This window comes from Taeniopygia guttata, chromosome 3 (assembly GCF_048771995.1).
Source record: "Taeniopygia guttata chromosome 3, bTaeGut7.mat, whole genome shotgun sequence".
Classification (NCBI taxonomy): Eukaryota; Metazoa; Chordata; class Aves; order Passeriformes; family Estrildidae; genus Taeniopygia; species Taeniopygia guttata.
Window position 1 is genome coordinate 37,847,913 of NC_133027.1, and position 27,413 is coordinate 37,875,325.

The window sequence follows — 27,413 nt, forward strand, 5'->3', positions numbered from 1 at the left end:
ACAGTAGTACACTGCTATCGATTTCATCTTGAGTAATCATTTCACAGCTGCCCTTACATCATTGCCATGTTTTTGTCCTTCGCCCTTGACTGAGCTTTTGAGCAATGAGCATCTGGTGAAGGTAATGACAATGATGAAAATGTAACCATTCAGGAAAAAAAAACAGCCAAGGACATTTGCACCAAGACGTTTGTGTTAGATATTCAGCTTCATAGGTGAAGCAGTAAAATCTTGTCAGGAGGTCATTCATTTTGAGAGTAATTGGACAGGACATTGCAGGTTTTCATCTTGTGTTCTGAAGAGTGGTCAAGCTAGTAAAAAGTAATCTCTTGATTTTTCTTTTAAAAGAGATCAGCCAGGTCTGCAACTTGTCCTGTGTGTTTCTTTACCTACTGTATGCTGATATCATTTGGATCTAGCTGCCGATGAAATAAAAGGCCATTTTGCCATCTGTGTTCACCTGCCTAAAAATCTACCATAAGCAGAGAAGAAAGAAATACTTTGAATCCATCTGTTAGGATGGACTAACTGCCAGTTAGGAAGGCTGTTTGGACCCATGTGGGCATGTAAAAAATGAATAATTGTAATAGTCTGGTTTCTTTTACAGCCTCTCTAGGGAAGTGTTTGTGATTATTTGCTGTAAAGTACAAATCAGAAGCAATATGTGCATTAGGATTTGGGAACCATCGCATTACCCTAGTGTAAGAGGAGAAAAAAGAGCCTGGGTAAATTTCCTCATGCTAAGGAACACCTATTATTTGCAGCATAGATATCATGTACTATTTTAAAAAAGGTACCTCTTGAAAGCAATTTGCTGAATTTCTCTTTTTAGTTGGTGGATCAGAAAGCCATTACCCTCTTGTACAGCTTTTGCTCCAGTATCCTGCATAGTCATTTTGCTGAGCAGTGGAAAGCACAAAAGGAAGGAGGGTCACTGCATGCTATGAAACCTCTCCTGCAGTCCTGCATTAATAGGTTCCTTTTTTCTGCCCTGTGTAATACCTGTCAGCTGCCCCTCGTGCCATGTTTGCGCAAGGATCATTCCTGCAGTGTGTTTGGCCCCAGTTTGTGCTCTGGCTGAACTAGACCAAGCCAAACCAATATATAACAGCTTTTTCTCCTGGTTGGATTGTCCCTAGGAGTAAACCCGTTTCCCGAGGCTATGTCTGGTTTTATATATGTGCTGGGTCAAGGTATTAACTGTTAGTCAAAGTTGCTGGCTTGTTCACGGTTCATTAAAAATAAAGCAGACAAGCTAACACTGAATCGACTGCTCCAAAGCTGTGTTAATGTTTTCCTTCCTGACACAGGTGGGAACCTGACCTCTTTCCTCTTAGCAGTGGTTTTGTATGCAAGAAGCTTAACTTGTCTTTAAAATCTCACTTGTCAATAAAAACAGCTGTGTTATGAAATAGGGAAGCTGATCTCATCAGTAAAGGAAAGTACTCTTTTGCCCTATAACACAGTACATAACAGGGCAATATGGAAGTTCAATCCCTCTGCCTAACAGAAATATGTAAGTCAACTCTGAAACTCTAACTGATGTCATTTACTGACCCTTGGTGCTTTTCTCACCTTCTGAGCATGTTTGGGAGCTGCCCAGGGCATTAAAGGACACCTGAGATGCTTTGTGTTCCCAAGGAGTGTAGCTGCTTTTGTGGTTGCAGTGCGAGCTGTACTCCAGTTTTAGAACTCCTTTACCCTGTGGGGGTACCAGCAGCTTTTGATCCCGGGCTCCTACAGCTGTGAGATGCTTCATCCTTGCCCCTTCACTTCTATTCATAGGTGGTGGTACCACTCTAGCTCAGATGGTGGGTTGGGAGGATTCCCTACGGCGGTTGCATCTGCTCTGTGACTCCTCTACCCAGAGCAGCACAACTCCTTGTGACCGCTATGCTCTGCTTTTATCACAACGATCCTCGCTGTGCCAGAAAGCATCCAAATGACACCTTCCACCCTTCTTTGGCTTTCTCAGGGTAGATGAATTGCATCCTTGAGAGCAGTAATAAATGTGAGTTTGAATATTGCTTTTTAACTTTTATCTTCCTTTCTCAATTAAGGCAAATTAAAAATTAATCACATAACAGCCTCTATTCTAAGGTCATGCAAGTTAACTATTTGAATTTATTGAGAATGATGGGGCATAAAGAAAAAATGAGAGGTTTCAGGGGGTCTTACAATACTAATTCTTTAGGGATGAGCAAAATAGCAGACTGAGATTTGCTAGATTCAGAGGGATCCTGGGATAATCCTGTACAGTGAGATCCTAGATAAACATCCAGACATGTAGACTATTAGATCTTCCATATTACATTGTCATTTTTTTGTCAGCGCAAAAAATACCCAACTACCCAAAGGGGACAAAATGTCATGTACACTTTCATGAGTATGACCATATCTGCTCTAAGTGTCCTGTGCTTATTTTAATTCTGGCTGGAGATTTGTCTCTGGCTTCACCCTCTGCAAGGTGGGATATTGGCACCACCAACTACCTTTTTGAACAGCTAAACTAAATGTTACCATTTTTGAAAACTAAAAAAAAAAAAAAAAAAAAAATTAGGCAGTCAGTTGTCTTCTTAATAATAATGATAATGTATTTTTATAAAGTATCTTACATAATTTTCTAAAATCAAAGCACTGGGGCCTAAATAGCTGAGCTTCATTAAGCAGATGAAATGAAAGAAGAGAAGCATCTGGCAGAAGAATGGAGGGCAATGTAAAAATAGAGGCATATGGTTGTTTGACTAGCATTAGTAATTTCTGAAATTACATTGCCTATGAACCTCTGCTCCATTCAAAGTAGAAGACTGAGCTAACAAAGCAAATTTTCAGGGCACTCACACAGTGTTCCTTTCTTCCTGAAAGTAAGTGGCTGAAGCTGGGGGAAATCAGAGGTACCTTTAGGCTAGCAGAAATTTTTTGCGACACGGATGATTTTATAATGTACCCTAAAAAAGTCTTCAGAAAACAAATCAGATTTTTTTTTTTTTTTAATATACTGTTTTCCTAAAACATGTGCCCTGATTCATTGTGTAAAAGGATCCTGAGGAATATTCCTTAAATAAACACACCCCTTGTTGACGCTGTTGAGGCAGGACAGTATGAAATGACTCCATATCAGAAGGCTTGAGAGTAGAACTCTGGTTTATTTAAAATACATTGCTCTTTTTATAGAGAGTATCGTCCAGACCAATTCTATTGGTCCTGAAGTAAAAACATCTCACACCGTTGGTGTGCAGTGAATGACGCACAGGGGCAGAATTTATCTATAAACAATGTGAACAACAAGAGAGATAAAGAATTATTTACATTCTTTCTCAACTGTTTCCCAGGCTTCTGCCTGGTTAGAAACCTTCGTTTTCTCTCTGACTGAACTGAGAATACCCACACCTTGTTTGTACATATTTATCTGTATAGTCAGTTTCAAACTTCTATTGTAAGCTCCTTCTTTCAGGGTTTTTTTTGTTTGTTTATCTGGGGGTTTGTTTGTTTATTTTTAAATTCCTTTGTTTTTTCCTTCTCCTTTCTTACATCGTTTTCCCCTACTCTCTACTCTCATTCTTTATGTTCCTTCTAAGAAATTTAGCTGGGTGTAGATGGTTCTGCATTCTTGCAGTACCACTGTATGTCTCAGTAAATCTGGAATCAATGTCTCTAAAGCTTGTAAACCACAAGTGTAGGAAAATAAAATGATTCTCTGAACAGCACAGAGAAAGCCTCTGTCAGACCTGGAACTGGAATATAGATACATGTTTTGGTCACATCACTGGACCGTGATGCTTCTTCTGTGTCTGCTTGCTGTTTTGTCTGTCTGACCTTTTAATCTTTCTCATCTCATTGCTCTCCTAATTTGAGTCTTCTCAAACAGTCCAGGTTGCTTCAGGCTTGGCCACTCTGGAACTGCTTTGCTGTATGTGTTCATCTGGCTCCATAATGCTGTCCATCATGGTTATAACATAGGCAGGACATTGCTTGTTCTGGTATCATAAATGTGCTCAATAATAATACCGTGGGATATGGATATGCTGCTTATTAAGAAAGACTTCAGAGTTTGTAACTGCTGTTGTCTATGGAGAATAGGGTCTTCAGGATTATTTCTTATTTACGTAATTGTGGACACTATTATATTTAGAGATTGAATGTTTCCCAGAGCAGAGAAAAAAGAAAATATCATGGTGTCTGTGACTGTTGAAAATCCCCTGATGTCTCTTACTGTACTGGACAAGTGATGGTGGTGTTGTCAGCAGGGGATTATGCTTAATTGGAATTGCACATTTTTCTGTAATAGTCAAAGTGCAAGAGCACCTTATTCCACTGTAAGAAGAATGGCAATTGTCAGCTTGCTAAAGGAGGTTTTCATATTTTTGAGATTTTAATAGTGATAAATACAATGGTCCTGTATGCTGAATGCTTCTAGTTGTAAAATATAAGGTACAATAAAATGAGTTTTCCCACATAAAAGTGATTAAAATTTATTTCTGAAATGGAAAAGCTGTTTAGCTTTGTAGAAAGTGGTGAAACCTTTGCTGGTTTGGAGTTAACACTGGAGAGGTTCAGCACTGGGACTGTTTCATCTCACTCAGTTTCCCATTAACAACTGCAAGTGCTCAGCTTTTCATGTACATTTTTAAAGTAATTTGGTTATCAAAAATGGGATGATGTAGAAGTTGCTTCTCTCAGAAAACTCACTGGTGAGTTTTACTGTAATTTGGTATGGTCTAGTGGTCACTTTCAAAGTGAATAAAGTGAGAAATATACATTATCAGTTTTCATACTTGACTTAGTCCCATTTTTGAGGCGAAGTACTCAAAAGTACTGGGGGAACATGAGTAACTGATAAATAGTCTAAGATTTCTTTATCAAGCTATGCTAAATTAATTAAACATGGGCTACGTTACAACAACATCACTTTCTTTTTTACGTCAGTTTAATAAAATTGGTTTTAAATCACAATCTAAGTCACACTGGCATATCTTATTCACACAAAAAGCCTGTGCATTTTTCTTCCTTTGTCTACTAGAACCAACAGTTCTCTAGACACTACTAACATGTCCAGCCTGAGAGGTATGTTTTGTCCTTCAGCACTGTATTCTTTATTTCATTTAGGTTTTGGTTCACTGTGTCTAACAAGTGGTTTCCTCCAGTATTCCTGCTTAGTCAGGTCATTCCTATTTTTGCATTTTTACAGTTGATTATTCCTGTATGTGGAACTTTGCACTTTATTGATTGCCTCCTCTTTATTCCAGACCATTTCTGCAATATGAAATGACTTTGAAAAGTGACCTCTCTCTAAAGAACTTGAAATTTCACCCATTCTGATGTTAGAGACAGATTTCACAAGTGTCATGTCTGTTTCCTTGATCCCAAATGAGACTGTTGAACAAAACTGTACCCAGCATATGCATATATAGGAGCCTATCAGAAATTTCAGGACAGTTTGATAAAGAAACTTTCAGAGAAAACTGCTGAGCTATTGATTTTCTAAACCACTTGGGCACCTAGCTTGCATTCACAGGTTGTATTTTCTTAGTTCATGTGTCATTGTCAAAAGCCTTATTGAATTCAAGATGCATACACTGCTCTTCTTTTTGCCTACTGAGAAGTTACTCTGTCAAAGAGAAATATTGGATCAGACATAATTTTTGATTATATTTTGTGCTGTTAGAGGTTTTTTATCTTACTTTCATTCTTGTATTCTACTTGTGGCTGTTTAACCATTTATTTCTGGGTGGTAAGCGCAGGGTGGCTGTTTGTAATTTTTTTTTTTTTATGTTTTCTTCTTTTTACCTTTTTAATGACAATCTTGACCTTCCTTTGTGGAATTTGTCAATTTTCTCTCTTCTCAGCAAGTTTATAAATACAAACCCAAACAGGTGTAGAGACATTGGCTGGGCATTTTAATTGATAATATTTTCCAGAATGTCCTGACCTCCTCCTTATTTTCTCTCATGGGCTTTCTTTGGTATAACAAGACAAGGCAGGAAAATGAGCAGGTATATTGGCTTAGCTGGACCAAAAAGCTCCTCCTCCCGGCCTCACACAGTGGCTAGATGTGTATGGCTAGGGAAGAGAAGGAAGGAAAACTGTCTCTCCCTTGACTCCATATGATCCTTCATAATGTACATAATTCCTTTTCTGGATAAGATGGGGTTGGATAACAATGACCTAAGCTTGATTTCCTAAATTCCATAAATGAATGTTTGTGCTAGTTTCTGAAGGTAAAACAGTTCTTTTGCTGCAACATAATTGTTGCTGGATATTTAAATAGTAAATGCATATATCTTTGTCAGAACTTTCTGGTAATTTTCCCTGATGTTACCCTATGACTGCTGTAGCTGCAGTGTTCTTTTATTGTAAACTGTGGCATGACTTTGGAAAGGGTACCTGGCCTAGGGAGTTAAGGCATCTACTTATATATTGTGTGAGAATTGAATGACTGTAGTATTATTTTGCGGACATGAACATGATTGCTGGTTAAGTAGCATTGTTTATATTTTAAATGAAAACAGTAAGCTGCTTTTAGGGAAGAGTGATGAGGAAGGAGACAGACTTCAATGAAACAATAGGAGAGAAATATAAGGTGCAGGATACGTTTGCTACAGCTGGGCGAACATACTGAAATCATGGTGAAGAATTTGAGCTGAAGAGCTGTAAATTTGTGTAAATTTTAGAGATTAGTCCATGAGATGTGAGTGTTAGTGTTACTTGTGTGTTTTATGAGGCTGATGATTGGGCAGATTAGGATCTGCAAACACCTCACCAGGTCTAGGAATCCAACTCAATGCTTTATTTGCTTGTATCTTAATTTCATCTGTGAATGAAAGAAGAAAACTATATAATTTTATTTCAGCAAGTCTGAAATGGTCTGCTGTTTCTCTTGGTTGCTTTACTTTTCATTTTAGCAATGTTTCAAACACCACTGTCTTCTCTGAGTGTGCTGGAGGTCTCCATGGAGAGCCGGCGTGGTCAGGATGGGCAATATCCAGCTCTAGGCTGCAGGCTGGTATGATGCAGGAAGCACTTTGGCAATTGTACTGAAGTGATGCATCTTCCTGAACATAATCCAAATCAAAACAAAGTAACAGAAAGGGTTTTTCCTTTCCTTTGGCACTTTTGCTGTGATGCTTACTCTGACATCACCTTTCCAGTCATTCATGTGGCATCCCAGGAGAGGCAAGACATGAATTTCTAATACAAGTAATAAACAGGAGCTTTAATTCTCCTCAACTAAATATGTAATTTAATATTGCAGGGACAGAGGATATATTTTCTTTGGCAGGTAATTTTTAAGAATCTTCCACACAATTTTTATGCTAAAACACTTCACTTAAGTAATTCTGTTACAGAGGGACATTCTTGCTCAGGCAAGAAAGGCAAGACATTTTCTCCTTGGGTTTGAAAAGTAGATGAGGGAGGGAGGTTTACAGAGGCTCTTTCAGATTCCACGAGCAGGGAAATGTTTTGCACTAGCAGTGCATTTGAATGGGTACAGAAGAGGCCTGTGCTGCTTCACCAAGAGGCAGGAACATCCTCTAGGGAAGAGATGAAAACGGGCTCCCAGCTCAATGGATGTGAAGGCAAGGCTGTGCCATGGAGCTGTGCAGACTCCTGTTTTCTGATGCTCTGTCTCTGTCCTGCATGAGCACCACCAGTCATATGGGGACCAGTGCCAGAACAAAATGTGGCCTCATCTGAGTTGCTTACAGATGAAGAATAAGTGTGCTGGCCCATCATGTTGTTCAGTCTGTTTAAATTTGTTAATGCATACTGATGTGAGAATTTAGCAAGGAATCCCATTCCTTCCCATTTCCCTCTGCATTGAGGCTGCTGCTTGTATTGTTTCCTTTCTTCTTCTTTCTCTTTTAATGTTCACCATAAATGTGGAATAATAGAGTTTTACACTGCTGCAGCAAGTGTAGCACCTGCCATGTGAAATCTCTCCTTTTCTCTTTGAGTGAAAGCTTTAAGCAACACTTCTCCCAGACAGAGATTAAGGCCTTGGAATTCCTGTCTGGGGTGGACATTTGATTAATACAGGGTCCTTTTATTGTCACCCTGCCTTTCTGCTCTTCCTCATTAGAAATCAGTGACTCTTCCCCAATTCATTCATGACACAGAGAAAAGAATGTCTAATGATACATATAAATACTGAAAATATATAGCATGCATTCAGCTGGTAAAACGAGCTATTTTCCCACATGGGGAGGGGATTAGATGGGGGAATCATTTGTCTTCTGCAGCTGCTGGTAGAAGCCTCTGACAGTGCTATATATATATATATATATATATATATATATATATATATATGCACATGCATGTACGTGCACACACATGTAGGAGAAAGAAACACAGTTGCAGTTCATAGGTAATTTTGTTTTGTGTTTATGTTTCAGTGAAGGGATGTGGTGGCCTGGAGTTGTGGGGGGGTTTGCCTTTTAAGGTTGGAAATAGTTTAGCTCCTGCAAGCTACTGTTTCCATCAGCACTTGACAGCACCGTTGGATGGGGGAGCATTTTTTTGCTGGGGATTATCCAGGGAGGCACTCCAGGGAAGGGTGTGGAGTTGTCTTTTGGCCACAGCATGGTGCTCTGGGGACATAATCCTTCCCATAAGGAATTGCACAATTTACAAATAGCAATGGGTATGTTGATCATTCGCTGTAGCCCTTTTAGCCCTTATCTCCAAGGTTTTCTCCACTTTTTAGTGATGCAGTCCTTCCAGACACAGAGAGGGTGAATATGTGCATCAGTTCACCTGGGATTAGAGATCCACAAGTACTTTTCTGCTGTCCTCTCCCTGCTGCCTCCCAGCTGAGCAGCTGCAGGTCATGCCAGGGCTGGTATCTGTGGCTTGCTGCAGTTCCCTTCAACCTGGTTGGGAGCACAAGCACAAGATCTATGGTGCAAAGCCAAACCAAAACCAAGCTCTCTTGGACCCACGCTTTTCCTGTGCCAGGGCGGTGTGGAGAGACTGCTGATGCAAAGAGAGGTGGGAGTTGCCTGGAGGAGACATTTCAGGTCCAGCTGTTACTGGAGGGGATTTGATGTGGAGCAGAAGCTTTCTTCTGGAATGGCAGGATGGTTATGTGCAGTCTCCCTGGTGGTGAGACCAGTGTGGCCAGGGCTTGCCTTACCCCTGGAGCTTGGGGATGCAGGGTTTGGAGCTGGCTAGAGCCTAGCTATAGGAATACATGCCAAAGGTACCCTGAGCAGGGTCATCAGGTTCAGTGTGATACGTGGTGTTACAGAACAGGAGGAGAAGGGAAAAATCACCATGGTATCTATAAACTATAATGCAGAGTCTAGAAAGTAATGTGAATAAAACCATACATATATAAATATATTTGATATATAGATAAATGTGTCAAATGTATATATAAAGTTGGTAAGGAAAGTTTTGCTTTGCTCACCTTCTTGGTCTCCGTGCTCAACTCTGGTGGTCTTGTAGTTTTGTCATTCAAGTTTCTGACAGAAGGATCAAAAAAAAAAAAAAAAAAAAAAAGCCCCCAGCAACTGTAGTTCAAGATGAGTTCAGGTAAAATGAACATGAATGAGGCAAATGTACTTGGACAGGTGCTTTGTGAGTGCTTTCTCAGTGGAAGATACTTGTCTGTCCACTGCTGTGGAGGTTCTGCCTTCAAAATTTACTGGATCCGCTCCAAACCATAAGGTGGCAGTGGCCAGAATGTGCCTTCCTTTTTCTTTCAGTTGGTTTTACTTCTGTTTTTAGTGTTTCAGCATAGTAAAGTTTTTATTATCCCAGCACCTCCCTGAGAACCTTATTCTACTGCTATATAAATTGACCTGGTTAATAACTAAGTTTCAGTATTAATTTTTTTAATGCATTGTTACATGGGTAAACTGAAACTGTCAACTTTCTTTGGTAGTGGTGCTACAGATCAAGAACCCAAAACTAAGACCTCATAGAGAGGGTGTTTCCACAAGCATCTGTACACTTTGTTTCTGGAGGGTTGTCTCCAGCACAGAATGAGCTTCAGTCTTTCAGCTCTGGCAAATGAGCTGTGACACACTCTTAGTGATGCTGCTGCTGCAAGTAATGAGCCAGAGGTTACTTTCCTGAATGAAATACATTTAAATGGCAGGGAAGGAGAAGACTCTGGTTTATTTTGATTGCTTTTCCCCATGATATTTGAATACTGCAGTATGTAATATGAACAGTTATATACAAAGATTTTTTTTCTCCATATGATACCATAAATCAAGAGAGAGTTTTAAAAAACCCAAATTACTTTTACTGACTTTGCCTTTCCCCGTGAAGAGCACAGGAGCTTATATCTGAATGGTTCAAATTAACATATTTTTCTATTTATGCTGAATAAAACTATAGATTTTTATGTTGGATAATGTATCTCTGAGGCAAATATTATCACCTGAATGTACTAAACATTTAGAGTCAGCCCTCTTTGTTTATGTTTTCATTCCCAGATCAGTGCTAAAGGAAGACTTATAAAATTGCTCATCAGAGGTTTTGATAAGCATTTTTTGTATAGTTGCAGAGTGATTAAGATGTAATAACATGTTTGAGATATATTTGAGGAATAACCTTGTTCTATACTAGCTGTTACAGAACAGCTGTGGGTTTCTTCTCCTTACAAAGAGGTGATAAATTAGGGTGCTTCACTGTGCAAACTCCATCCTTTTTCTTAGGTTCAGCTTCTTATAAATTGACAAGAATGGGAAAATAAATACGACAAAAATAGGTATAATCACTCAAAATTCTTCATTCAGAGTGCATTAATATAAATTGGGGGTGCATGAATATAAATTGGGGGCACAAGGGATCAATTTGGAAAAACAGAACATAAATTTACTCTGTAATCTGTTTGTTACAGGCTCAAATGCTACCAGTTTAAAAAGTGGGAGAGCCTTTGAAGGAACTGAGGCAGCAATGGGAGCACTGGCTCGCTTGCTGGCTTGTGCACGCAGGCGTGTATGGCTGCTTATTTTTCAGACAATTGTGCCAGCGCTGTAAGAGCTCTTGTTTGGCACACCACCACTTGTGTGCACTGAGACTGGGCTGCTTGTTTCATACCAGCATCTGGTGAGATTAAGTATTAGTGCTGCTGTTTAATGAACAGTGTGCGGATGTGCATGAGTATTTGGGGTTGTTTTTGTTTCCTGTGGTTTGTAGCTGACAAAGCTGTGGGGATGAACAAAGCCTTCCAGGCTGCCTACTACATAGATTAATTTACAGCTGCCAGTTTATATTAGTTCTATTTATTCTGCTTCAGTGCTTTTTTGAGGAAAGGAGTATTTCTTAGTCAATTGTCTGGCAAAGAGAAAGGAATTCAAGAAATGTGAAGCAAACAAATTCACGGTAATTAGACAAGCTTTTGGCAGATGAACTGTTTGCTCCCTTTTCTTATGATATTATGTTACACGGAAGGACTGAAGTTTGAAAACAGAATTTAAGTTGACGTCTGAACTTTGTCTTTACTCTCCTCTTCTCTGCGTTGGTGATGCCGAGGCTTGATGAATGGCAGCTATAACCACGTCTCTTGTCTGCCTACTTAGCGTAGCCCTACAGGAGGCTTTGACAGCTGATGTCTCTTGTCTCTGCAGCTTTTATGATGCTGTAGATTTATCAGGAACCTCTAATGCTCATTTTTTTTTGTTTCCCTGTAACTCTCCTTCTCTCTGTCTCTGTTTGTGCTGAGTCCTGTTGCTGTGTGCTAACCACCTGATGCAGCCAGGGACTGCTGGCTCTTTCTGCTGGAGATGTCCAAAGCTGTGCACAGCCCTGCATGCCCTGAGATGCAACTCTGTGCGTTAGGTGGTTATCAGTGAGGGCACAAAAGAAATAGCTGAGAGTTTATCCAAGAGCCGTATGGAAATGTCTGAATATTGATAAGGCAGACTGACTGATGTCTTGTCTGTTTTCTAAAATAATTGCTTTGGAGGACTCAAGTAGTTCAGAAGGGGATTAGTTGATTTACTTAGAGCAGGATCAGGCACACTGGGGCATGTGCTCTTCTCCCCCACCTTCAGTGGAGCCAGTCATTTGTTGCCCAAATTACAGAGCATAAGATCAGACTGGGCTAAATATAATCTGGAATTATCCTGCACAGAGGGTTCCTTCTCCTTCTCTGTTGGGTTGCAGGGTGGGGAATAATGCATTGTGGGCCTCTTTGGAAAAGAAGTGGAAGCTAGGAAGACTAAGGTGCTAAGAAGAGACCTTTCAGGAACTGGAGCCGCTGCTCTCAGGACCGCACAGCATCAGGGGAGCCCATTCTCCGCTGAGGTGTCCCTGATGAACTGTCAGCTCTGAGGGAAGGCAAGGAAGTGAAATCTCTGTAATTCACTTGTAAACCTTGGCAGGTAGCAATTAGAGTATCTTGTGTACTTGGATGAAAGTGTCTAATGAGAGATCTAGCATGCAGAGATAGATACAGAGGCAGATGTACTTATATTTTTTTTCCTCCTGTTTTTTTTGGTTTTTTTTTTTTTTTCCTCCTAAGAAGGTGGTTTTGCACAACTATTTTGCTTGATAGTAGGTGATTAGCAGCAGGCATGACACCAGTACTGTGATCTTTGCTTTCTTCTCTCTTGACTGGACTTTGGCTTTGGAGCTTGCAGGTGTCTGTGACGATGGTGCAGGTGTTTGTTGTGCAATGTGCAGCTTAATTTGAGAAATGCTTTCTAGTCCTCTTTTGATCTTTATCCTTTTGAAGGTCCTTGACTTGATTTGGAAAAATCCTTTAATGAATGTTTTTCTTTTAACTGTTTCATATCAGATGCTTCAAGTATATGTATGCTCCATTAATATGAATTTTATTTGTTGACTGTGTCAAAAGTTACTTGATATGTCCTATATGAAACATTTCAGAACCTTGTTAGCTAATCATGTTGTTTTTAAGATTGTGTAGCAAAGTGGAGCTGGTACGGGATTTCTTCAAAGTATATTTTGACATATAGTGGGTACTTAGAGTTAAAAATAAAATTTAAAAAAACCCTTCTAAATGCACCAAACCCCAAAACAATCAGTGAATTATCAGAAAGAAAAATGTTACATGTAGATTTTTTTTCTTATAACAGTCTTTAAAGTGGCTCAGAATAATTAATAAAACCCGGTATTTTTCGTCATTTAAATTGAAGTATCATTCCCTCTATAAACAGCTCTGCACAATATTGAGAAGTAACAGTCATATTGTATAAAAAATACACCAAACAATTCACGCTTTCTAATACTCTTCTTTGTCCTGAGTAGATATTTGTGAAAATACAGTACTTTTTGGTTACAAAGTAGAACTGTCAATTTTTATTGAAAAATTTATATTTTGTTGCAAGTGATTGTGTCTTTATTACCAGAGATGCCAAGATTTCACATTTTTAAAATGACATGTAAAATTAGTTCTTAAAATTAAACCAGTTCCTCCCAATGCCTTACTTACATTCCAGTTAAATCTGCTGCTCAAAAAAAAACTCTTAAGGAATCTTCTTTTTGGACATAAAAAGGGCATGTTGGGTCATTTTCAGAAGGTGTGAAGCTGAGTGAAATTGTTTGGGGTTTTTTTTCTGTTGCAGTTGTGGGAGGTATTATTCCTGGGTTGAAATGGCAAAACATCAGCCCAGCTGTGTGTCCATTTAGCTGCTGGTAGGGATTAGATGTTCAGAATTATTTGCTCTATGGCTGGGGTGGGTTTACAAGTGAGCTGCTTTGCTTTGGTCACATCCAGTTCCTCTGCCAGGGACTGCAGCTGGCGACAGCCTGGATAGCTGTTGGCTGCTGCACTTCTCCCTCTTAATGAGATGAGAGCCCAGATATGGGATACTCTTACGTAATACTTTCAGGCAGTATTTTCCTTCTTGATTTTGATTACAAACAAGATGACTAATCAAATGGTTTTTACCTCGATTTGTGAAAAATATGTGGATATTTAAATTGCTTTGCTATTAAATCACTGGTTTTTGTTTATGGAGTCACTTTCAGAAATTCCATATGGGTTCTTTTTTGTCAAGGAAATTTTATTTCTTGTTTTTTATCATATACATTGTTTTATGTTACAGCTGAATAAAGAATCAAATTTCTTCATTGCTACATACCGTACAGCAATCCTGAGTAGATGAGAGGGAACTAGAGTATATCTCAGTACCTGGCTTCTTTATTCCATGTAGTTTGTGCTGCTTTGGTAGGCATCTAAAATCATCACACTTGTTTTGATTGTTATCAGAAGTCAAAAAGTCTGACAAAACCACCGCAGAGATACTTGTTTTTTTTCTTTCTCTTTCATTCTGCAAAAACATTTATCCGGCTTTTTCTATTAGACCACCTAAGTCAACAGAGGCTTCATCCTTGTCTGTGTGTGAAAGGGAAATTGCCCTCCTGTGCAGATGAGCAGGGAACAGGAGTCAGACAGTATCTCCGTTAAGCTTCTTTAAACATTTAGTAAGAGTTTTAGAGTAAAACCTTTGACAAATGTTGTGGTTGAAGACCTTCACATGAAATGATGGTATGGGTTTCCTGGTTTTCGTTCATGTGCATGAATGACTTAACAAAATTAATGGCTGTTTGACTGTATTATAGAAATATATACTCAGAGTGTACATAATTAATAAGATCTTGAAAATAATTGGTGCATGTAAAAACTCACAAAACCCCACAAAAAGACTTAAATTACATATATTATTTTCTTTTGAACATTTCAGTTTCAGCTCCTGACAATTTTTTTCTTTCCTTCTCCTGTTTCTATTGGAGCTTACTCTTAAGAGCACAAATAAAACACAAGGTATTTGGGATATTTTTAGGTTTTGTTTTTTTTTTTTTTTTTTTAAGATATCCAGGTTGTAGCTATCCAGTTGTGTTAGCTGATTTTGAGCTCTTTGCCCTTTTTATTTGTGCCACAGATGGGAAGCAGGCAGTGTGCTGAGCAGGTATGCAGTCGGCAGCACAGTGGGTGTGCCTTCTGATAGACCTGCCTTGCCTGTCCACATGTACCTGTGCATCTGCTCCGAGCTGGCTTCTTGTGCAAAGTCCAGAAATGGTCACTAGTGGCAGTACAGTGGGAACTACCACCGAGACTGAATCCCATATTTGGGATTTCAATATCCAAAACTGAAATGGGACTAATCTAGTGCCCTCACAAACATACACAAAAAGTATGCTTTTTAGTTTCAATTAGGTGAGGAAAAGTAATTCCTGTATTTGCTAATATATTTTAAACATGATGATTTGGAATGAATGTGAGAAAGTGAACAGGTCATTTTGTCAAGTCTTTCAGGCGTTAGTTGAAACATCAGACTATTCAAATTTGGACATCTGACTCTTAAACCAACCTGTCTGCCTGGGGCTCTCTTTTAGGGAATGGAAAGAGACATTTTTCCTCCAAAGGGATGTTTAGAATCTCCAAATTAAGTGCCTAGCATGGATTGCCTTCTGTTTCTTTCTCCATAAGCATGCTCTGCAGTCATTGAAGAGAATGAGTCTGGGCTACCTCTGCATATGCATCCCCAGTTCCTTGTCTTTCCTGAAGGATCATGGTGAGGGAGAGAGGTGGGGCAGTGCGGCCGGCAGATTCTTCTAGAGGAAAAATCTAACAGCCTGTTCATTAGTTTGAATTAATTCCTACACATGGTGGTCCTAAAACTCCCCATCTTTAGAGAAAGCTGAGTAAGTGCCATTTCATAGGCTGTCCATTCTGTTATCTAAAGAGCTCTTCTGTTTTCATGTGGAGGGCACCTCATTCCCACGGTCACAGTGCTCCAGAGCCCTTTGTTCATCTTTGCCTCTCTTTTCGCCCCCTTTGGATGGAGGGACATAAATCTGTTTGAAACATCCAGCTAAAATGTCAGGGTACTTAACGAAACAGTGATGCACGTACTTGTGCTCATCATGAAACTTCTAAACAGAGAACAAATAAACAGCCAGTGAGTTCATAAATATAGATTTGTTTTCCTGCAAGAATCATAGTGATTCTCTGGTGCCTGTGCCTTGGAGCCTGTCACATTATCTGGTTTTAATGTGTGTGCCCTACAGTGGCTTTGCAGGTAGCTGAATTGTCTTTCCTTTGGCATCCCTAACTTTAAATGGAGTAAGTTCTATCTGCTTAAACTTCCCCTATACTTTCTTCCCCTTTTCATTTAATTTTCTTCTGAAAAGCAGTAAAGAAACTAGCAAAAGAGAGGGAAGTAAGATATAATGGAGAAATGCCATAGTTCAGTTGAACCCATATATGAATTAAAAACTGTTCCTTTTACAATTCATATTTTGTAGTTGTATTGCAGGGTGGAAATCCCTGTTTGCCTCAAAGAGCCTACATGGATTTTAATAACAAACATTACACCTAGCAGAAAGAATTCTTCAGCATACTGTTATAGATCAAGATCCACAGACTAAATATTCCAAGATCCAAAAAGTAGCCTAGAGATTTAAAGCTGTTTGTAAATATGAACAGTAACAAGTCTTATAGCTCTCTGGGTATCAGGAGTTTGAGTGAAACAATCAAAGTTAACAGCAAATTCCCTGTGATGTAATAAGGTCAAGGATCATACTTATTTTCTACTTGAGGTTTTGCATATGTAAGGTTAGATATGGTGAAGGTGGCACCAGGAATGGCTTTTCTGATTTAATGACACCAAAATGAATGGTGGTTAAAAGGTGCTGGGAATCCTGTACCCTCAGATGGGAGCTAAAGGCTATAATAACAGTTCAGAAGACAGCCCAGAAACAATATTTGGCTCTTTCTCTAAGAAGATGGAAGCCTTGACATAGCAAAATATTTTTTCTAAAGCATGGCCAGGTTGTTGTTACATATGAGATTTGCACCATCTAAGTAGAGGTGTGTGAAAATTAGAGGTGATGTCCCTTTGTGGTCAGAGGAAGGGGCAAGAAAGCAGCTGGAATGCTCGTGTGCCTGCATTACAGTTTGCCTTTCTCCATCCACGGTAGAAGGAAATTTAACTAAATCAAAACTTTTTCAATATTTAAGTTATCCAGCAAGGTGTACGCAGCATAGTGATTATTGCAAAGCTTTGTGAGGGACTTGTGGGTTCTGTGTTAACCTCCTGTCAAGAGAAAGAAATTGAGGGAATTACTAATGTATTGCCTGTAAATAGTGTAAAATAATGAGTGGGAGGAGCAGAGAATTGCAGAGAATTGAAGTCTCCAGGGTTTTGTCTTTCCCTTCCCCCTTGCACCTGGGTGGATCAATAGAAAGGGAGAGCATTTGTGTAATGGCTTTTTTGCCCATCACTTTGTGCTGTTAGTTTGACACATGCAATTTACTTGGAAAAGCTTAAGTAGCCTTAATAACAGAAAGTCCCAGCAGAGCTGACACTAATGGTCTCCCCCCGTTGTCAGTCTCAACAGAGAGATTAAGAACTGAATGAACAAAGAGACCCAATTACTATCTCCCCCTCTGGATGCTGCCACATGAAAACAGGTATGAGCCATGACAGTGGCTCTTTGCACAGACTCGGTCTCTCTGCCATGCCCTGGTGTGAGAGGGGTTTTTACTGTGCTCTCAGTTTACTGCCATTACTGAGGGCTGCTGCAACATCACCCAGTCCAGCTTTTTTTGCACTAATAGTGGAGTCCAGTCATGCCCTGATAATGCACATTATTGAACGCTCTTCAGACATGCACCATCCAATACTCTGTGCTAAACTCAGCCCAGCCATGTCTACCATTTTTCCTACTCAGTTTTGCATAGACAAATCATCTTTTCTTGGCCCAAGCTCTCAGGGAGGTAGCAGAGTGCAGCTCTGCAGCCCGAGACAAACATGTCCCCACTGGACTGGACTTGCATAAAGGTCTCAAAGAAAACAGAACATCTGTTTGTGTTTTCATCCAGAGCTTGGAGTGATTTGGTTAATAACAAAATATGGGCACCGTCTGCGAATGGCTGCACACTACCCTTTATGAATGTTGTTCCTCAAATATATTACAAAGCACAGTGCCAGCTCTCTTTTGCCTCCCTTCACTAGGACAGGTTTGTGCTATCGATCCAATAATCAGTTTAAAAAAATTGCTGCTGCTTGTGCTATAATTTTGTGTCTGTTTTTTTACGGCTAATGTGTGAAAGGCTTTAATTGCAACTAATTTCTCAGTAAGACTGGCATTTTTTCAGGAATTTTTATCTTCTGTTTCTCTAGCATGGCAGACCAAAGATTTCTCACCATTAGGAGATAAAAAATGTGTTTCAGGAGGACTCTAGGTGGGCTTTACCAACATAGGGTTTGATCAATGATGATGGACTGATTTTGAAAAATATGTACCCCAGCTTATTCAGTCCTAGTATTGAGGAAAAACATCATCTTTCAGTGAACAGCTGATTTTTGAAGATACTATCCTGTTGACAAACTGTTAAACCAAACCTGTCTCCTCTGGATTTAGAAGATTAAAAATGTAATAATAAATATAGCATCAGTATCAACATTGTCTAGCCTTGTCAGTCTTTGCTTTATAGCTCATTGTATTTTCCAACATCACTTAAAATACTTTGCCAGGTATACCAGGTGAATGGTGGAGCTCAACATATTAATATTTCAAAGACAGTGAAATAGGTGCTTTGCATTTTATTAATTGAATGCAATTATATGAACATTTAACTGATGTATTTGAACATATTTCATTGATGGTTCTAGAGAGGAACAATTGCTCTTGTAGAATATAATAACTACTATTTATGCTGCTAAAATATACTTAATATGTGTGAAAAATAATGGGTTTGGCTAAAACCAGGTTTGTACAGCTTTGTGTGTTTTTCTGTGTGCATACAGCATACAAAGGAGTACTGCACATTGAATGAATGCAATATTTAATCTAAAGTGAAATGTGTAAAACTCATAGCAGCAGTTCAAAGATGAGGACAGCTTTATTAGTGTTTTAGAGTCATGCTTTCGTAAACTAGAATTCTTGCCTTAATGTGGATAATTAAATTTTTGTTGTTGATCCCCAGCGATTAAGCTCCCTTATATATCACAGTTACAATGTTGGTTTTTTAAGTGATTTGTGCATACATCAAAAATTGCAGGGAGGGGGAAAAAAGTGTTAATAATCTTAATTAACAAAGACTTGCATGGCTGATAAAAATAGAGGAGTATATAAACTTTCTATTCCCACCAAAACAAAATTTGAAATACCTCCTCCGTAATGGACTAGAGCATATTTTGGGAAATATCTGTGTATTTCTTAAATCATGTGCACTAAGCAAATATGACAGTTTATGAAGAAGTACTAATTTATAATAAATATTTACAGCCCCAGTGAGGTTTTTGACAGCATGGGCTTGTCCCTGGGAGATTCTCTTTTTTCTCCCTCCAGTTCTCTCTCAGCGTAGGAACTTGGCAATTGTTTTGAAGAGAATACTGGCAAAAGAAGCTTTTTCATTGCTTGTACTCTCTTCTCCTTTCTTAGAAGCATTTCATTCTTCAGCAAAGGCAGAAGTTCTTTGCCGGCCCTCCTTTGCTAACCCTTCCAAGTTGCCCTGATGATTATGCACAATGTCAGACCATTTAATTGCTTTTTCATCTCTTCTCTTAGTATCTACCCTCATGTATCATTCCTTTGGCTTTGCAAGCAGCATCTGAACCTTTTCCATCATGAAAAAGGACCAGACCATCACCAGTTACATTTGCTCTTCCAGATACCTTCTGCAATTCTCTTCTCCCCCTTATTCCTCAGTAGTTATTGGTGGTGCAGTGACTTTTCCAGTCCAGCTTTGCACATTTCATTCTGGGCAGTGTCTTTCACCTCTTCCTCCTCAAAGGTTACAATGTGCTCTTCCTCCTCAGCCTCACATCGGCTGTCATCTCTGTGCAGTCTCTGATGTTCTTGAAATCCTGCCCGTGCTTTCGCTCTGTGATCTCATCAAGACCCTGGGTACCGTGCCTGGGCTCTTCAACTGTTCACGGCATTGCTGCTGGATCCCTCCTACACTGTCTGCCCATGCTGTCCAATTGCTGCTCTTGATTTTCCTCACAAATACAGAACAGGGGTCTAGTTCACCTTTTGGACCCTTTTCTTTGAACTGAGTTTCAGACTGTGAGTAGTCTTTAACAAGTAATGTGTAAATTAGCAGTATGTTGCATTAATTTCATACTGTAGATACTATTTGCCAGATAGACTATTCGTATTGATGTGGCGTTACTTCTGTTAGCATGCAGTTTTCAAAGAGTACAGATAAGAGATAAGATACCCAAGTGAAATCACACTAGCTTTGCTCCCGATGAACCTGCTGAGGTGAATGGAATGACACAGCTAATAAAATTATCTTCAATTAGACTTAATTATGTTTTGCATTAATGTTTGTCGTTTGTTTTTTGTTGGTTTTGTTTTTTTGGTTTTTTTGGGTTTTTTTTTTAAGAACCTTCTATTCTTCCAGTTTGTACATGAAATTATAAGAGCACATAACCTATGGAACTTGTGCTACCTCTGAAACATTTAAGAACCTGATTTCAAAGTACACCGTTTATTCCTAAACAGAAGTAGCATGTAAGTTCATCCAAGCTGTAAGAAGGGATGAACTCTGAGGATGTCTGTCCAAGTTCCATTTCTTGATTCTCACTTTAGGCTATGTCTTTTTGAACATCATCTTGAATGTTACTGTTGATAGTCTACCTGTAGATTAAATAGAGTTTATTTAGTTGGTTCTTTATATTTAGATTGGTATTTCCAATTAACATGAAACAGCAAGGTCTATTCACAGGACAGTGACATTGTCATTGACAACTTAGTCAGCAAAACAGTATCAAAAGGTCAAGTCACAGACATAACTAGTGCTTAGTTTTCCAATGCCTTTATGGTTTTGTACTTAAACACATCTGCTGATCTGAATGTATTAGGAAAAAGGATAGCAAAAGCAGCTAAATTATGTGGTGATTTTAATTAGTAGGAAAGAGGGATGGTAAGGTCTTCCAACAGCATTTTCTAATTGAAGTCACTGAACTGGCATTTCAGCAATGATTTCTGCTTCAGAGATCAAGAGAGATTATTTATCCTTAGCAGTTTTCAGCTCTCAAAAGTTCATGCAGGCCAAGTGACTTCCATCATTCATGAACACTGTTGTGAACTTGTCCCTTTACTGATTTTATTGATTTGTCACGTGATTTCTGGGAAGAAATTAAGGTCTCTGTTGCATTTTCTTCATCCTTACAAAGCAGTAAGAGTTGCACAATTTTATTTTCAGAGGTCAGTTAGTGGGAGCCAAACTGGAGAGGTGTGGTTGGAATTTGTTTATAATGGGAAGTGGGTGTATAAACCTTAGGAGGAAACGCCTGGGTTTGCCCAGGTGTATGCAGGCAGCTGAGTGCTGCAGAAAACACTGGTACTAAATTTCTGTGTTTCTCAGTCTGCTGTAATTCTCCATTTATGACGTGTTTCTCCTCACCCAGGAGCAGTGTACAGAGACTTGCTGTTGTTGACAACTCTGGAAGGATTGAAGCTGGCATCCCCATAGTCCTTCTCCAGAGGCTGGCTTGCAAGACATAGCTATGAAATGTTCATCAGAAAAAACTGAACTGTCGATCTTTAAGAGTGAGTAAAAAACAAATGCGACCTTTCCAAATTTTTTTCTAAAATGTATAAAATAATGCCATGGAATTTTGCATTTTAGAAATGCATTCTAGTTCCTGGGTAACTAGGGATTGTGACGAGCTTGGACTGAACCTGTGGCTCTGGGTTATGGTATTTATGTTACACTGTTGTGTTCTTTGGAGTTTGTAGCTCCTTGCCTCCTATGCTGTCCTTGTACACCTCTGTTGAGCTCCATTTTTGATGACCAGTGGCTTGAGGTCTTTAAAACATGCCACTGAAATGGGATTTCCCTGAGCAGGAGGCTAGCTTAGCTAGCTTGAGTTCTTCAAGAAAAAGTCACAGACTGTCCCCCTAGGAAGCCCCATCCTCTGCACAAGGAGAGGCTTTCCATGCAGTAAAGTGTTTCATTGTTTCTGGAAAACAAGGCACTCTCAGTGCTGGAGGACTAGCTGGTCTTGTGGGGTCACTGACTAGGGCTTAGAAAATTAGAGCCAAGAGTTCATTACTCAGATTTGCTGATACTTTCTGCACCGGTTCATTTCTAAATTTCTTTTTCAATCTGAGTGTTTTCCCATGGTAAGTTAGAGTGCTTGCTTCAGATGGTTACTCCAGCTTTTTGGTCCCACTGTCCTCAGCTTCCATGATGGACACCTCTGATTGGAAAGGTGAGTGAGTTATTTGAGAACTATTAACTGTCAGTGTCCAAGGAGAGTAGTTTCCCTCATAAAGCATCCCTCATTATCGTGCTACCACCAGTGCACCTTCTGGCCTCACCAGAGATTTTTCCATTGAGATAATCCCTGCACAGCTGTCTACTGTCACCCTTGCAAGCCAACATGAAAGCATGATCAGCCATGCCATCAGCATGAAGATATCTTCAAGTTAATAGCACAATACAGTAAAGCAACAGAAAATGCAATCTGGTGTGATGCATATAGCCCATAGAATGTGTCCAAACCACCTTATTTTTTAGTTTTATTTTAAAAGTTATTTTTATCCCCCAGACTTGTTTTTCTCAAAGATTTGACTTATTTTGGTACTTTATATTGCGGATGCTGCTAATGAAAGTAATTGCTTTGTTCCTGAGGGGACTGCGGCAGGTCGTAAAACAGGATGTAATAATCCTTTAATAAAATACAAATGGGTTTCCAGGTAGAAACCCTTCTCTGTTGCTGCCTGAAATGTTTGTGGGTTTTGGTTCTGCAAGTTTTTGGAAATTACTATTTCTGCCCCTCCTGCTTGTGTAACTACAGAGAAATGAGTGTTAAAACAGGACCACTGGGCTCATCACACTCAGTTGTGTTCTTCTTGGTGACTCCAGCTAATGAAAAATAGAAACAGCATTTAACTCTTAATTCACTAATGGGATGGTGGGATATAAAGGACCTCTAAGCAGTGTGGGAGGGTGTAATAGAGAGGAAATGCAGGAACTTCAAAAGGAGAGAAAATCCACTGGGATTTAGCTTCACTAGGTCCAAAATCAAGAGGATTAAACTCCACTGAGTTGAGTGGCAAGCACTACACTGTAAGAATGGATCTGTGATTCCTGCAAGGCAGAGAATTATTGTTTAAGCTGCAGGAATAAGTCTGAGGATTTGGAGTGTGCTGGGAAGGGAATTTGATCTCTCTGATGCAGTTGCAGGGAAAGACAAAGCCCAGCTCTGGGGCTCTGGGATGCAGAAGTTGATCTGTAGAGAAGATCAGAGGGAATTATTAACTGTGTGGTCGTCTTGACCTGAAGGGTTAACTGGCCTACAGGAATAAGGAGATTTTGACCGTGAGGGGTTTCAGGGATTCTGTAGTACAGAAATGCTCCCAGGGGAACACCAGTAAAATAACAGGCAGAGTCTCACATCCATGGTGAGCCTTGTCATGAAGCTGGGAGTCAGCCAGACATCCCTTATGAGGGTCAAAGAGTTTGTCTAGAAGATCGTGTGGAAAGTTTGTGCAGGGAGCTCAGCCTGTGTAGGAAAACCACAAGCAGTGCAGGAAATAAGCAGAGGATAAAGCTCCATTTTGGGTAAGAAGTAAGTCCTTTCTGTGGCACGGAGAATTTAGAGCATGCACAACACCCTGACCTCAGCAGCCAAGTGGTGCTGTTAATTTCTGATTTTCATCTGGGAGAGCCACTCGATGATGATTTCTCACATCTCAGACCACTGTTTCCTGTTCCTGCAGTTGGAACAGGCAACGGCAGTTGTTGAACCTTGTTTTCTCAGGAGGTTTCCGCTTTTTTCCACCTTTCCCACTTCTTTCACCTTTTCAGATGATAGGTTCCTTGGTTTTCTACTTCTTGGTGGTATCTCAGGATGCCTCTGGACACCCAGCTGCCCTTCAAAGATGCTGACTGCCCTTCTCAAGGATCCTGCTGTTTCCCAGGCTCACAGTCCAGCAGGCATTTCCTCTTCCAGCACACATATTACATGCCTTCACATGGTAGTCCAAACAATTTGCTGAGACTGCTGACAAATGCATCCTTTGGTATGTGTTGGAATAATTTTGTCATTTATGAACATCTTTGCACTAGAATTGGAGTAGAGACCTTCTGTGGGTGTCATGTAGGATCCTGCACAGCCAGGAAACAGCAGTTTTGGTGGCTGACTTGACTTGGCTACCAAAGCAGTATTGAGCCCATGGTCTCAAGAGGAAAAGCTTTGTCACCTTCAGCTGCTGCTGTGTAACCCAAAACACTGAGCACCACGGGAGGTGTGCAGCATGGAGGCTTTGTGCACTGCATCAGAATCTTTGCTGTCTTTATCCTAAACTCATGGATAGGATAAATCAATGAACCTACACTTTTCTCTCCTTATTACAATCTCCTCAGAGATGATTTAAAGTTGCTCCCTAGTTCTTTCAGGTCTCTTGCAAAGTCTGCTGAGGTCAGAGAGAGCCCTCTGGCAGGATCTTTCCTAAAGTGTTCCCTGTGTGAATCAGATGCAGCTAATTTAGCTCATCAATAATGGTTTTTTTCTTGGGAGTTACATCCAGTTTCTCAACAGCAGCACTGGGACATCAGTGCATGGGTTTAGGAAATGAGAATTACTGTCCTAGCTGTGCTGACTGGTGGGGTGATTCTATGCAAAAAAATTGTGACCTCCATGTCTGCTTCCCTGCTGTGCTCAGTTTCTCTCACTTGCCCATTTTCCAGGGTGTGCCAAATCCCTGGATATTTGTGCTTTGTCTTGCTGTTGCAGTACCCTGTGGTGGGAGGCAACCAGAAAAATCTTGATCTCTTGATGGTCATGGTGTGCATCATAACAGGGGCAACTCTCTGGGGGTTGCAGTGGACATACTCAGCACTTCCATCCCTGCTTGTCTGAATACACCTTTCTCCCAGATGGCCTCTCCATCCCTAAGTTTTCAGCCACTGACTTTCAGCTTTAGCCTTGTTAAGCTTTTAATTGACACGCTGCCTGCCAGACTCTTGCTCTCATGCCAGAAGATGAGCAAAACTGAGGGATATTGTGCCAATGTCCAAACATCTCATGTAGTCACGTTGTCTCCATGATTCAGTGCTGAGCTGGGTGGCACTGGTTCACCTACATCACCACATCTCCCAGTGCTCTCCCAAGACATCAGCTGTGAGGGTACAGGAGGGGCTGCGTCATCGCTGCTGGCAGCTCCTAAGTCATGATTTTCTTGAAGAGAAAGAACATCTCCAGTGATCTTTTGCCAGCTGAAAAATATTTTGAAGCTGGTAAATGTGTTCTTTTCTTCTCTGCTGTGTCAGCCAGAGCATTTCTTGATCACTACCTGGCTGCACATCTTTAATAGTGTGTAGAAAAGATAGGATCTAGCTCAAATAGGAGTTTGTGCCTTGATGCTGGTTGGCATTAGATTATTGTAGTGGTGTTTTCTGGCCTTGAGAAAAAGTCTGTAAGTGTAGGAGTTAGTTTTCCTTGAAATTTTCTGGAGTGTCTTTTGCAGTATTAACCTGAGTTACTGTTACATGGTGTCTGGGAGGGTGTGGGGCTGCTTGTGCTAGTAGGGAAGAGGGTTCAGGTCATACATGGGCAGGAGGAGACCTCTGTACCCGCACTCTGACGTGGCAGCAGGGTCCCCAGACTGAATGACAGATACTGTCCAGGCTAAAGATAATCTGAACCCTTGCAGCAGAGGATATGCTATGGGATCAGAAAAGGAAGAACAGCGGAGAAGGAGAGGGAGTTGGTTGTGGAAAGGGTTATGGCACTTTCTGCTCACAGTGAGGTCCTGCAGTCATTTTAATTTGGTCCTGCACAGAAGGTGACAGTGAGGGACAGTTCTCCCATCCAGAAGCCCCACTGTGTGTGAGAGTAACACAAAATCCCCACTCTCCCATGAGCACAGCCATGTGTCTGCTTCGTTCCCAAGGTTAGGCTCTGGCACTTCTGTTAAATAGCAGTCAGCTGGAAAGATCTCCTAACTGGTTTTATGCAAATGGAAGGAGATATGTCATGCATGTGTGTTTGCACACTGGCACTGTCCCCTATCAAACAATAGATATTGTTTTGTCATGTAAATAGCGCCTAACTGACAGGGCTTTCTGGGAGTTGAGCTTGCTTGTACTGAGTGGCTTTGACGCGTGTGTATGCAGGTGTTGAAAGAGTGGGGAGTAACAAAGCTGTGGAACTTCAATGAGATAAGTCAAATAAACCCCCCAAATCCTGTTATATGGAAAGTGGTAAGTATATAACTTGTGTGTTGTATAAAGGAAGGTCAGGCTACACGGCAGAGAAGAGGGGAAGAAAAACAATTGTTCTTGTACAAGATTAGTTGTGTCTAAGCAATGACTTGAAACTGCCTCTGATCTTCATCACTGGTCTCCTTGTGTCCGTGCCTCTCTCCAAGAGTGTTCTGCCTGGCAGGTGCAGCTCTGGAGGTTGGTTTTGATGGTACCAAGGCATTGCCTGAGAGCTGCCAGGCAGCTGAGGATTTGCATTGAGTGCAGCCAGCAGTGGAGGCCAGGCAAGGGAGATGGACTGGACAGAGCAGCTGGGGAAGCTGCCGCTGTCTCTGCGCGTTGTCGCCGAGCGGGGCTGGCTGTCCGTCCGGCTGCAGGCGGCCACCTGCAGCGGAGCAGTGACATCAGTCAGTCTGCTCTGGTTGTGGTGGGGAGCCTGATGAGCAACTGTCATGCAGATGCTCCCTGGGAGGCTGCTAAATAGTCGTTGTTGAAGTAATTACTAGCAACAAGTGGGGAAAAAAAAAAAAGAAAAAAAACAGCTCAGAAAATGTTTTCAGATGTCCCAGACAGTGGCGATGCTTATGGTGATGAATCTGCAACTATCCATGTGGAAACTGAATGATTGTACTTGCCACAATAAAATATGTAATGAAAACAGTAAAAATCCACCCCCACCCCACCTCCTCAAGACTCAAAGTCTATGTAGATGCCCAGTTCAAAATGCTGGTTGGTATAAAATCTAACTCCAAAAATAGTATTGATGATGTAAAGGAAAGAAGAAAAGTGTGAATCAAAAGCACATTGTTCTCGACCTGGTGGGGGGCTTTACTGTTTTCCAGATGAAGCTTCTGCTGGCTTTCACAATTACACCTTTGACTGATTTTTAACTGTCTTTTGGGGCAGGAAGGGGTGAGAGGCAGTGTTCTCCCTTTAGCAAATTAAATATTTTTCCTGAGTAGTTTATACTGGATCCATGAAGAAACTAAAGAAAAATCACTGAAAGGGAAGCAGTGCTGCCGGTGTCTTGGACAAACCCTTTTAAAGTCAGCTGAAAGAAATGGCAGATATATTAGCATCCTGCAGTAAATGATAAATGAGTTCCAGGAAACCCACTCTTTCTAATGCAATAATCCACTCTGCTGAATAATGCTGTTACTCTAAAGTGAATATGATCTTAGTGTTTACATCATATTTTGTGTATGACAAACTGCTTTGCAAAAAGGCTGGATGAGAAAAAGCATTTTATAGATTTTAT

The 27,413-nt window shown here is 40.4% G+C and overlaps 1 protein-coding gene across 8 annotated transcripts in view; it reads left to right on the forward strand.

Moving 5' to 3' along the window:
- ANKRD6 (ankyrin repeat domain 6) overlaps nt 1-27,413 on the forward strand; it is an 88,257-nt gene that overhangs the window by 19,898 nt on the left and 40,946 nt on the right. For 7 of the 8 annotated variants that reach the window (XM_072926636.1, XM_072926640.1, XM_072926643.1 and 4 more), the window contains exon 3: nt 21,351-21,492. The exons of the other annotated variant lie outside the window; for it this stretch is intronic. The gene's annotated coding sequence lies outside the window, so the exon portion shown is untranslated. The remainder of the gene's footprint in view (nt 1-21,350; nt 21,493-27,413) is intronic. 8 annotated transcript variants of the gene reach the window in all.